Here is a 13,498-nt window from a genome sequence, read left to right as displayed (position 1 = left end):
GTAGGTTTCGATTAAGTGATGCAGATATATTTGTTAATATGTGGAGATATGCAAGCACGCATAGAAGACGTCCTGAAATGCAAGTGCTGTCCATTTGACATTCATGTATTGTTTTTGACATGTCGAGAAGTTGACAACGCTCGGTCTATTTGGGGACATACGTACACGCACGTCACTTTGTACTCCGGCAGTTTGTTTCTTTATACAGCATATTTGCAGAAGATACAATTAAACCTACAAGTGCATCAATATGCGCTGTATAAAACACCTTATTACTAACTTCGTTGACCCTGTACGAAGTCCCAGACATTTCTTGAGTGCGAATTCCTAGATGCGTTCATTGACATTCAGAAATGCTGCTCAAACTTGAGCTGTTTCCCTCGACAGCAAAACATTCTGAAGCGTCATTATCATCGGTGTTCAGTGCTTGTTTACAGTATACCAGAAGAAATTGCAGAAAAATCTCATCATTTATGCGGAGTTGTTTTTGCCAAGAGACCTGTTCCAGTTTTTGTTGTAACGGTCATTATTCAAATTGTCACAGAAAAAAGATATGGCAAATAGTGTAGCAACTTCGATATAATATAGAACTATAATTGATTTTAGTCCGGTCAGACCTAGTTTTAAAACAGTTTATCTTAAATGTATAGAAAGATATATATTGGGAGTTTGGTTTTATCCATTCTGATCTTGTATTTTAGATTTATGGTACTAAACAAATCTGAAAATGTATGCTTTTTTTTTTACTTAAAACTTGTCAATTTCATCACTTTGTGCTCACATAGGCTATTTCGGACTTTTGGGACGGGGCCTATAGCTTAACCAAGGACGTATTTAGAGGGGTAGTTGCTAATTGTCAAACAGCGTGAAGTTTATTCATATGCGTTCACGTAAGAGCCGGCGTCCGTGGCAGTATGGTTAGCACAGCACACTACGACTCTAGGGTTCCCGGGATCGACCCTGGCCAGGACGTTCTTTGTGGGTGTCCCTTCATCAATTTCATCATATCATTGCTCATCCTCATCTTCGTGATTAGACAGAAACGAAGTAAAATAAACCAAATCAATCAACGTAATAAAAATATTTTTCTATTATTAACATATCTATTAATAGAAATATTAGTAATAATAGTTTTACTACGCAATTTATTATTCTTGTTCATGAGAGACGGGTTAGCGTACAAGAATCCCTCCCGAAACGTGGTTCTCGATACGTGCCTGCAGTGGCGTGCCCAAGGAAGGAAGGGTTGTGTGAGCATACGCTTCCTTTTCCTAAAACATGAAAGACAAGAAAATCTGGCAAAATGAAGACCAACTATACCCTGTCCCAGCTAACTGTAGAGCAGGGCCGCGCGTCGCGCATACCGGCAGAGGAGGGAAGGAAATCAAGTGGTGAAAACGCAGCGTTGCCAACCGTACGGTCGTGACTGTACATGTACGATTCAGACTTTAATCCGGACGCTAAATGTACTGCACTTGCTGTTTTACCCCTAATGTTTCCCTACGAAATTCTTAAACCAAGCGTACGGACTTGGAGATAAAAATACGGTCCGTTTGCTATGTGCGTACGGTAGTGTCGCTTTCAAAAGTTTGCAACGCTTCCAAAGCGAAGCAGGGAAATGGGGCAACTCCAGCGGCCCATTACGCAATCCCGTTTCTATCACTGTTCATTGGTGGAGCCGTCTCGCGTCACTACTTGCGCAGAGACTTGTTCTCGTTCGCCTGGTCTAGAGTTAGCTGGTACACGGTATACTCCACAAGGGATCGAACTCGTACCGACTTGATTACAAGGCAACGATCCTATCGGGGAGGAGTGTGTATATTCGCATGCATGTGTGCGCTTTCAAAATAAATGACGTCACACTATTTCTACCAATAAATTGTGTTAAATGTACCAGAAACTACATTCCACTTCCAGTTCATCGTATGATGACTAAGTCCTTTATGTGCATATCAACTTCCAGGGAATTGTTCTAAATGAGTTAAACTTGATCATAATTACGCCTGAAGAATTTGCTAGTGCTAATTTCCAGACGATATATATTGTTCTATTGAAACGTTTCCTATGACATGTACGAGCATGGGATTAATAACCCTTTAGTGTTCTCTGTAGTGTCGTTCGAAAATTAGTCCTTGAAACTTATTTGCGTCTTCCTTTATAAGCTGTCATTGAGTCGTGAGTATCGATGAGGTTTTATCGGGAATTTAGCGTAATGCTATCTTGTTAGGATTCGGCAGGTAAATTCCTCCATTGTAGATGTTGAACGTAAGGGAGCACCATTAAACGAATGGGTTTTATATTGCGTATTGTTGAGAATCTGGGAATCGGTGTTTGAAATTAGCAGGCGTAAACTGAAGTTTCTAGTTTCATGTCTTAATGAATTTAACTAAGAACCATGTTTTCTTCTCTGCCCCCTGCTATTCACCGTTGTTTATAGTGCATTAATCTTGATTTTTTTTTTGGTAAGAAATGGGAACTTAGTATAATAATCAATAGTTTTGTGTTCAATGAAAAGACTGGTATGGGGATGTTGGATACCAGGTAATAATTTAAAAAATAATAAAATCCCCGTTTCACCATTAAAATGCTAATTTATGGATAGGCTGTGATTAGCTTGGTCAGTATTCAGTCAGTTTTCTTGTGCGAGTAATTTTGATCCTTTGGCTACTTTTTACCCATTTTCATTCCTGTTCAGATAAAGTGGCACATGCTTCAACAGTCCAGGTAGTAAAATGTGCCACTGTATGTGAGCAGGAGTGTGCCAAGACGAGCACTTGTCGAGATGAGAGCAAGACCTAGTGTCAAGAGAGACTGAGTCTTTGAAGATTCACCTAAACTAAACTGTACCAAGCGACATTACAGAGTGATATAGAAAAGCCTGGAAGATTTCGTGAATTTCCTTTCTCCAAATGAGGGAAACCATGATATAGTATTACTAGGGAGACAAATTTATGGTAAATAAAAACTGAGGAGAGCGGTAAATAAAATGTTAGATCAGCGGTGAAAAGAAAAAATGGGCACACACTTTTTCATCATGAGAGGAAACAACATACAAAAGAGCTATAAATTGAAAAACTACTTCATTTTTATATACTGTACACATACACAAGTACTTAGCTGTCCAACCAAATAGAAAACATCAACACAAAATCACTTCATTTCTAAATTGCATATTCGGGGAAAGAAAGGAATGCAACTTGACAGGAAGCGAAGTTTTCGAACTGAGATTATGTGCATGGGAAATCCCAATTTGCAGCGTCTTCCTGATGTGATCGAAGATACGAGGGTGGTTTGAAAAGTTCTCGGAATGGAATAGAAAGAAACGACTTACAACAGTGGTTTTTTTTATTTTTCAATGTAGTCTCCCTGTACACTAATGCACTTGGTCCAGCGATGTTCCAATGCTTTGATCCCATCTCGAAAATTAGATTCCTCCAGGCCTGTGAAATACGTGTCAACTTCGGCTATTAGTTCTTCCTTTGAAGAGAATCTCCGTCCACCGAGGAAACTTTTGAGTTTGGGGAAAAGATGGAAGTCTGAGGGAGCCAAATCAGGCGAATAAGGCGGATGTGGCAACAATTCGTAACCAAGTTCATGAATTTTTGCCATGGCAACGACACTTGTGTGAGGGCGCGCATTGTCCTGATGCAAGATGATTTTCTTTCTTGCCAAACCTGGCCTCTTTTCCCGTATCTTATGCTTTAGTTGGTCGAGGAGATTAGCGTAGTATTGTCCCGTAATTGTTTGACCAGTGGGAAGATAATCGATCAACAGAATCCCTTTCGCATCCCAAAACACTGACGCCATTACCTTTCCGGCCGACCGTATTGCCTTTGCTTTCTTTGGTGGTGGTGAATCAACATGTTTCCACTGCTTTGACTGTTGTTTTGTCTCTGGGGTATAGTAGTGGACCCACGTTTCATCTGTCGTCAGAAACCGGCGAAAAAAATCTGTTTGATTTCTCTTAAAACGAATCAAACATTGTTCGGAAATGTCCACCCAGATGCGTTTATGGTCCTGTGTTAAAAGTCGCGGCACCCATCTTGCAGATAATTTTCTCATATACAATTCAACTGTTAAAATGTGATACGCCCGTTCGGATGACATTCCTATAGCTTCAGCAATTTCACGCACTTTCAGTCGGCGATCCTCCATGACCAATTTATGCACTTTTTCAATAATTTCTGGGCTAGTAGCAAATTTTGGGCGACCACTACGTGGATCATCTTCTAAGCTGTCCCGACCAAATTTAAACTCGTATGTCTACTTTGCAACAGTTGAATATGAAGGAGCAGAGTCCCCCAGTGTGTTCAGAAAATCGGCATGAATTTCCTTTGCTTTCATACCTTTCTTTACGAAGTACTTAATCACCGCTCGAATCTCGATTTTTTCCATCTTCACAAAGCACTGCACGGGAACAACTACAAAGTGACGTCCGCACCACAGATCTCTACCCAGAACACTGACGCGCCACGTGTTTATTAATAAAGGATGGCCTATTACTATGCGGGAACCTCGTTGTCCTAGCACTGACATCTGGTGGTGATTCCGAGAACTCTTCAAACCACCCTCGTAAAACGTTCTTCAGCTGCAAGTGGTAGGAAACTTTAGGCAAACGTTTCGTTACAAATCGACCGCTTGCGCGCACAACCTCGATTGCCGGTTTTTGCGTGTTTTCTTCTTAATTTGATGATATTTCGCGAAAAAGCGTTCATTTCGTGGAGAAGCACACATTTCGCATTACTTCGCGAATAAAACTCATGCATATTTCAACATTGGGGGTGTAGTTACGTGCAGAATGTTCAAAATTGCATCTTTTTTTTCACATTTCGCGATGCGAAAACTTTTAATAATTCGAACTTTTTGCGTGTCCCCTTGGAGTTCGAATTAAAGAGAGTCCAATGTATTTTCATGTTTTCTGATGAGACTGTGCATCCACAACAATCATTTATTTTGTTCTATTGCAAGTTGTCGATCCTTGTAGGTGTAAACGAAGCTGTTCCTTTTTTTTTATTTTTTATTTTTAATATAAATTGATTCTTCCCACTTGGATGCCCATCCGTTATGCTCCATGCCCAGTTACAGTGTGCCATTTCAACTGCCATCTATATTATGCCTATTCAAAGGCTCTGGGCGTAACTTGATGTGTTATGGTAATGATTCCGGTCACCTCCTGCAATGACGGAAGTACAGCGATTCTTTTCCTCCTCCTTTCGTCGGGGATAATGACTCTGGCTCGCGCTATCATTGTAACACTGGTTGGCGAAAGTTGGGTTTATGATTTACTTTTGTGACGAGAGTTTCGTTTCACTCCAAGAGCCGACACTAAAATACGCATATGAGTACATGCAAAGTTATTTTGCACTATTTTAACGCCTAAGCGAATCGGACAAAGTAATTTGTTGCTAGGCTCGATTCTGTTCTGGAGGAACTTGCGTGGGCTGACTTTTGTGGTGGCGAGGTTAGCTCAATGAACTAGGTCGCCAGGGGGTATCCTCGATGGCGTAGTGGTTACGTCGTCGCCTTGTAATCAAAGGTCCCGGGGGGGTACATAGTGACGCGGATCCCACTTGAAACCGTAGGGCCAGTCCCGATTAGTCTATCTGTACTTTAAAAAAAAATTTCAAAGGAAAACTACGGTTTCAAGGTTCGAATCCAGACCTTGGCACCACAATTTCGTCTGGTGTCTCGTAAATTAGGAATGTCAGGATTCCCACTAAGCTGGGAATCCCGATCAAGTCCGGAAAGTCAACCTAGAGAGTAAAAATAAATTAAAAATCGGGGAATTTCGTTCAGGAATACTAGCGTACGCAGGATTTTTTCGAAGGGGACTGGATAATGATTTGGACGGTGTAGGTATACAATAAAATATTTTGTAATGTTTTTATTCTTCGTTTTAAAAGTTAATACAAAAATGGTAATTTGGGTTCGTTTTAGGGGTTCTTTACTGCTTTCATTTAAAAATTATAATTTTATCAATTTCTGGAGGGCTGTAGCGCCATCAGCTCCCCCTGCGTAGGGCTATGCTGTGCCTTTTGAAGGACCTCGAAAACGCAAGGAAATGAAATGTTATTGCTAAATGAAATCAGATTTCACTTTTTTTGTCCCATTTGGTTCTTTCATTTTACTTCGCTTTTGTGCTTTGTTTTGGCTTTTGACTAATCGCGAAGATGAGGATGAATAGTGATAAGATGACGGGAAAATTGTGCTCCCTCTGTGAATCGAACCCGAGACCCCTTAATTACATTCCGTGGGGAACATTTCGCTGGTTCAGGTTTTTTTTCTTGATGTTTTTCAACTCAAATTTTTCTCCTTCCAATTTTGATACTCTGATCGTGCATATAAATATTAGTGTAAAAAGTCTATGACGTCTTAACTTATGTCTGCACTTATTAACCATCTACAAATATGTGTGCGAATAATGAGTCAAATAGCACCGTCACGCTTGCAAAAATTCACAAATTTCATTGCAGAAATAATATCATATATCTTTGCTCCTTTTTTCCGAATTCCTTTCATAACCATGATTGTGCGAAATACGGCGGTGCTTGTGGAACTTTGTGCCGGAGTGACTGTGCGACTGTATTGTAGAAATTCGTGACACTATAGAACTGTCGTCAATTCTGTGCGGAATTCTAAAGACATTTCATGAAGTCTCAAGGGTTCCCATTGGAGCATGAATAGCTTGTTATTTTCTTGTGTAAATATGTCTCTTCTTGCTCACATGCGTTTTGTAATATACAGAAAGAGTTTGGGTGAGTGATGACGAACTTGCGCGTTCAGGAGGTCGCAGGTTGAAATCGGCAGCTTTTTCCATAGTTTCTTTTGACAGCCACGAACGGTTTCTTTTTTCTTCCTTGACCCCTTCTTTCAACTCTTCCACATAAACTTCGTTAGTCAGTTAACAGAAACGTTGCTAGCACGATTCACATGTGATGTTTATCGATCTTCAGTCGCCTTGATATTCCAAATTCTGATAAATTTTATCTCCTTATAATTTCTTTTACATAATTTGTGTAGATATTCGCAATAATTTGGTTGCTACGTAAGCCTATTAAGGTATTAAGAATATCTAGACAAGAGCCAGAGCAAACGACAAGATGATTGACTTGAACGCTGCAGAAGGAATTTATTACCGATTTATTGTAATTGATGACCAGTTTAACTAGCTTATTTAATGGTTTGAAATTTACAATTTCTTAATTGAACATGTTTCATAACAGTATAAGTAATTTTCAAAAACATGTTCAAATTGTCTCCTTCCTGGCTACGTTCTATCCAGGAAGTACCGCATTTATAATTTGGTATCAGGGAATCCCATTCGTTTTCCCCGTAATCAAGAGGATCCGGATTCGATACCCGGTGATTTAGATCCAACTTTAAACCCATCGGTGCATTCGTTTTCGCTTGGATTGAAAAATTCACCAGGCTTTAACATGATTGCATGTAGCGTTGAATCTATAATACCTATCCTTAACTTCATCAGTCGTGCAGACCCTTCAAATATATGAGGTAAATAAAAACTAAAGACATGGATTTAAAACACTAGAAACATATAGAAATGTCAAGGTCATAGAGTGCGTTGGTTAGGCGTTGTACAGTCAACGGCGAAAGGAACAGTAGGCGAATTGTCCACCATTATTTTCATTCGGTCTGAATTACACAATGTGATGACAATGAATTGAAATAAATACGTCAATAGCCAGAGAACAATGCTTGCTTCGAACCAACATAGTTTCATTCCTTAAAACAACAGGATGTAGAATAAAAAAGCAATGAAAAAAGCGGTGGACAATTTGCCTACCATTATCTTTGCCGTTGACTGTACATTACATTGGGTCCTTGATAGAGCCTAATTAACCCACGGTGGTGATGATATACCACTTCCACATCATTAGTATTTAATGTAGACGTTACAAAAAAAAGTATTATGGGGTGGATGAACTTGGAGCGGCTGATTGAAGCTAATGGTTTTGAGACTGTTGGTATTTAGTTGTCAACTGTTCAACTCCTCTTCGTTGCCATGCATTTAAATGCAAATGCCATCCACTTCTTTATATTAGTAAGCCCAGTTGGTGTACATGAGTGTAGCTCTTTTTAAAATATTCTCTAGCAACCTTAGTTTGTGGGGTAGGATGTTTGTAGATTTTTATCTAACTTAACACACGATTGAGACCGCCGATTAAGGCAGGTAAATATTTGCACGTTTCTGTTTACGCAGTATTTGTGTAAACGTCAGTTATCGATTATAATAAATCTGGGCGCGAATTGGCAGTGGTGTGTTAGGTAGAAGATTGCTATTACAGATTTTAAAGAAAATTGAAATATTCTTACCATGTCATAAGGATTACTTAAGGTGAGAAGTTAATTCGTGTTTTGATTATCCTTGGGAAATATTGCCTCAGTTTTTACTGGAATAAAGATAAGATTACACGAAACGTAATTTTATGTGGTCTGCTATGTTTAGGAATCTGGCCCTTCAAATTCCAAGGTTTATTACCGCGACAACTCACATTTGCATATGTCCTCATTCAGAGCACGTAAAATTAGGTTCGACTGCCTTATCTTTCGGACAGTTCTTTCGTCGTACGTTGTGGTTGGTCCATTTTCTTTAACAGGTGGTGTGCCGACCTCCCCGGCGGAGTGGTTAGCACAGTGCACTATGACGCCAGCGGTCCCGGGTTCGAATCCCGGCATGAGTTTTTTTTTTGTGGGCATCCCTTCATCAATTTCATCATATCATTCATTCTCATATTCGCGATTAGCCAAAAGTGGCAGAAAAGCGAAGTAAAATTAACCAAACCAAGGTAAGGAAGTTAATTATTTAGCAGTTTTGTATGTTCACTTCCTGTTGCATGTTTTTTTTTTGTTAGCAAATACTTATGACAGGGTGCAAGGAAGACACACATGGGCACGCTCCGTTTTTTGTTGGTATCGATAGTTCGATTACAAGATGACAGACTAAAAGAGTACTTTCATTAATGTGTTTTTGGTTGTATCTGTCGATCATGGTTTGATTGTCGGCCAACGGATTCCAAGATATATGCTGATGGAATTGTCAGTAACAGTGGCCAGAAATTTGAAACCAGTGCTCCCTGATTCGTAGGTCGTTATGCTAATGAGTACATCACGCAGGTCGGCACCACTGCACCATAGTCAAATTGCTGTATATCATTTAGTTCTCATTAAACTTCCTGGCGTGTGTGTTAACCGTGTTGATTAATTTAGAATCCACTCTTTGTTAATTTAATGATGGGAGCAGGGTGGTATTTAAACCCCGTCTTCTCTCTGGTTGCTAATTTTTTATACTTGGGAGACAAACTGTACATAACATTTATATAATATCCTGGAGCTTCAAAGAGTATAATTAGTGATCTTCGCAGAACGCATCCAGAAGTCAACCTCACTTCCACGTAGTACGCCGGTAATTGTATTGTTGCAGGCCAACGAAGTTCTGGCCGGAATAGTCCTCTGTGGGGCTTTGTGTGTGTGTAGTCCTTACGTGTTTGCGATCGTCTGTTCATCCGTTTCATGTGATCGCCATCGTCGCGATTATCCAAAAGTTCCAGAAATGCGACGTCAAATAACCTAAATCAATCAATGAAACGTGATTCTTTAAGAGAAGTTACTGGAGGACCCCATCCCCCTGGAAATTTGTCAAATACCACACCGGATGAGAGAATGACCTGATATTTTTCTCTGCCACTCTACAGACAGTAACGAGAGTGTGCTGATCTCGTCATAAGTCGAGATACATGTAGTTTTGGAACTGTCGTGTGCGACAAAGTGCGTCTCGGTTATTTTAGGGTTTGAATGAATTTGTAATGCTTATCCCTAAACTTAAGGCAAGAACCACACTAACTGAGCGTTGCAAGTGATAGATAGGCCTACATTCTGACTTGGCCGTCGCGGAAAAATCTTGAGACATTAAGGGCGCATTGAAACGAAAAAGTTTTGGGAACCACTGCTATAGAGCAATGTCATCCTCGTGAGGCGGTAGAATTACCCGAGGGCACTGGCGCACGCGGTTTTTCTTTTCGGGAGAGGCTGGAATTGTAAAGGTGGATACTACAGTCCGGCCAAGGAAGACGAAACTACCTGAAAAGGACGCTTCCAAACGCGAGAGGGGAAGCAGGGAGAAGCACTCGCCGAACTACCCTGTGGTATTTCGCTTGTGTGGATTTGCTTGTTGTGTTTATTACCGCTTTCTGTGTTGTTTTTTTTATTTGTGATGGCAATTGGCAACAAATCGTTTCGAAGTGGAATGAGGAAAATTGGGACGTTTTGGCCCCTGTTCCACATTCTACGAAACACCCTCGTTTTGCTAGAAAATGTCACAAGCCATTCAGTTACTACATTTATACTTATAACTATATACAACAATATTATTATTATTAAATACTATCCTGATTAATGTTGTGTACATTTGTGCTAATTATAATATTTACTAAGAAGATCAATTTAATTGAATGATCTAAAAAAAACTACTGCTTTACAAACAAGTTTATCTACTAATGTGACAATATGAATACTTTCTTGATATGTTCTGTTTGCTGATATAGTATATGACTGGCTTACCTAACCCTTACATAATTCGTAAACATCTATGTATGTATTTTAGCGGCGATGTTACTACGTTGAAACTTCATTGCTGCTTCTACAGCAGACGATTTTCAAGGAACCCGCTTCCTGTCCAAAGCTCCGTCACCCGTATTTAGCCACTGAACGCGTCCAGTTGGCGCATGCGCACTTCCGTCCATGGTCTCGGCTAAGGCAGCCAGACAGTACATAGCTTCCTTCTAGGAGGAGGGTTGCAATTACATCTTTTTTTCCCGAGTTCTTAACGGATTTTCTTTTGAACACTGTTATTTTGTCAAAATTTCGGGAGGGGTATGTAGCCCCATCATCTCTCCCCTTGGTTACACCAGTGCCCGAGGGCCGGGCACGATGAGTCCAATCCAAGTGTCTCAGAAATAACAATAATAGTGATAAATTTTTATAATTTGTAGGTCAATTTATTGTGTAAGTCAATAATATCATTATAAAATTAATAATCACAGTAGGCGTTGTAAGACAGCTTGTATTGATTGTCTATCTTGCATGTAGCTAAAATCACGAAAATTTGGTACAAGCATCTGTACTGGCAAGATAATTGTTCGAAAATTTAAAAATTGAACAGTTACTGAATAAATAAATAAATAGATGTTAGGTCCAATTGATGAATAGTGAAAGTTCCTGATTAATATTTTATGCGGGTTGAGCAGTAATGTGCATAAATCTTTCTAGATATTGTCCATTCAAGACCGTAATTATCCCAATCTAATCCTTGTGTAAGTTCGACGGGAATATCGATTATACGATAGATGCAAAACAAGTATATTTTGATTAATTTCATTACTCGTTAATTTTTGTGGGAGGGGGCGGGGCGAACCCCATTCTAATTACGTCCTTGCCGAGGCGCTAAGACGGCCGCTGTTGAGAAAGCTGACCAGCTTGTCGTGTCGCTTCTGTGCGAAATGTTTCGTTTGTTTCTATGTGGCACGTGTCGCTTCAGTCTGAAAACTCCCTAAGGTTACATCCTTGTTCACATTCCTCTAGCGCCATCATTTCGTGCAAAATAAGGAAATAAAACAAAAGCATCGTGCCTGTGGCAACAACACCCGTCAGCCATTGTGGTAAGCTTTCCTTTCGGTCAATTAATTTCGCAATCGTAGTTTTGTTTACCTCATTCTGGCGCAGCCTGTCCTTAAAAGCCATCGATTGCGTATGAAGTACGGAGACTGGATGCTGTGTGTGGGGGGTGGTCGTCTGGTTATGTCAGCTAAGTATGGAGACCGGTTTCACATGGCCCCAGGGCCGGGCAGGGTTTGAACTTCATCTGGTGAAGGCCAACTTCCGGCCGCTTTCCACGACACAGCTGCCTTGCTTGCTTTTGCACTATGTGGCTTGAATATCAAGACGCTGACTCCCTTTGGAGCACATGCCTGCCGAAAATATGGCCTTGAGACGAATGTTGGTCAGTAGGAGTAAAAAAAAAGACGTAATCTGGGCTTTCGTCGCTTGTGTTTCTTCGAATGCGCATGAAAAAGCATTTCTTCTTTGTTCGTAAATGTCTTTTTGAGTGTTGTGTTTGCCTTTAGCTCAAGTCTTTTAGGATGATATATATACAAGCACGCTTGACTTTGCTTGCTAATAACTTAATCGAAGGCCAGAGATCGATGTCACAGGTAACAAAATAGATCGAGAATGTTAGTTGTTTGAGCTTGCAACATTTTTGCATTCAGTATTAGCTTTTGACGGTGATTTATTGAGGGGTAATGAGACACTGGTCTTTTCACGTTTTCTCATTAGTGTCCCAATATACCGACCAATGATTATAATAGTAATCTATAATTATAGAAGGTGTGGAGTGACGAAAAGGCTGAAGTCTTTGTTGAGGCAAATTGAACGCAAAATGTTGCCTCACTATTTCTGTAGCGGCCAGTAAGGAAAGCCGAACTCCTTGACGGAGTGGTTTGCACAGCTAGCTACGACGTCCCGGTTTCTAATCACCATTCATTCTTTGTGAGTGTCCCTTCTTCAATTTCACAATTTTCATTGTCGCGATTAGTCAAAAGTGGCAGAAAAGTGACGCTATCAGACCAAAATCAAGTCCAGTGAGAAAGGACACTTCCAACTTAGAGCCTCGTAAGTAGGTCACGTGGTTCCTTCCCTGCCAATAGCCGGTTCTTTCTGGGACGGAAGGAGGTCAAAATTTTGCATTCATTTCTTCTTCTATCGATAACGAAAAGCTAAAACAAAAGGTATCCCTTTATAACAGTTAACAGTTGGGCTGAAAAGTTCGTAGGCTGACTCATAGATGGCGTTACTAGAATTAAATCCATGTGATTTTTACTTAGTACTAACCTTCAAAAGATACGTGTATAAATTTCACAGCTGCCTGATAATTAGTTCGTGAGATATAGCATTGTGAGTGAAGCAGCTTTTGTTATTGTGAAAAAATGGATAAAAAAAGAATTTCGTGTGTTAATAAAGCATTGCTTTTTGGCGAAAAAAAATACTGTTGAAGCCAAGGCTTGGCTTGATAAACATTATTCGGACTCTGCACCAGGAAAATCAACCGTTGACAAGTGGTTTGCTAAATTTAAACGAGGCGAAATGAGCATCGAAGACGATGCACGCAGTGGACGCCCCAAAGAGGCTGTTACCGACGAAAACATCAAAAAAGTCCACAAAATAATTTTAAATGATCGTAAAGTGAAGTTGATCGAGATAGCTGAGACTTTAAAAATATCAAAGGAACGTGTTGGACATATTGTGCATGAATATTTGAACATGCGAAAGCTGTGTGCAAAATGGGTGCCGCGCGTGCTCACAATCGATCAAAAGCAACAACGTTTTGATGATTCGGAGCAATGTTTAGCGATATTCAACCGTAATAAAATTGCTTCCCCATCCACCATATTCTCCAGATCTGGCCCCCAGTGACTTTTTCCTG

The 13,498-nt window shown here is 40.1% G+C and overlaps 1 protein-coding gene across 1 annotated transcript in view; it reads left to right on the top strand.

The window, feature by feature from the left end:
* larp (La related protein) overlaps positions 1-13,498 on the top strand; it is a 167,800-nt gene that overhangs the window by 16,824 nt on the left and 137,478 nt on the right. The gene's annotated exons all lie outside the window — the stretch shown is intronic.

Source organism: Lepisma saccharinum, chromosome 10 (assembly GCF_977018435.1).
Source record: "Lepisma saccharinum chromosome 10, izLepSacc3.1, whole genome shotgun sequence".
In the NCBI taxonomy this organism is placed as follows: domain Eukaryota; kingdom Metazoa; phylum Arthropoda; class Insecta; order Zygentoma; family Lepismatidae; genus Lepisma; species Lepisma saccharinum.
Note: the sequence above shows the minus strand (reverse complement) of the source record. Positions and strands in the feature narration are given on the sequence as shown.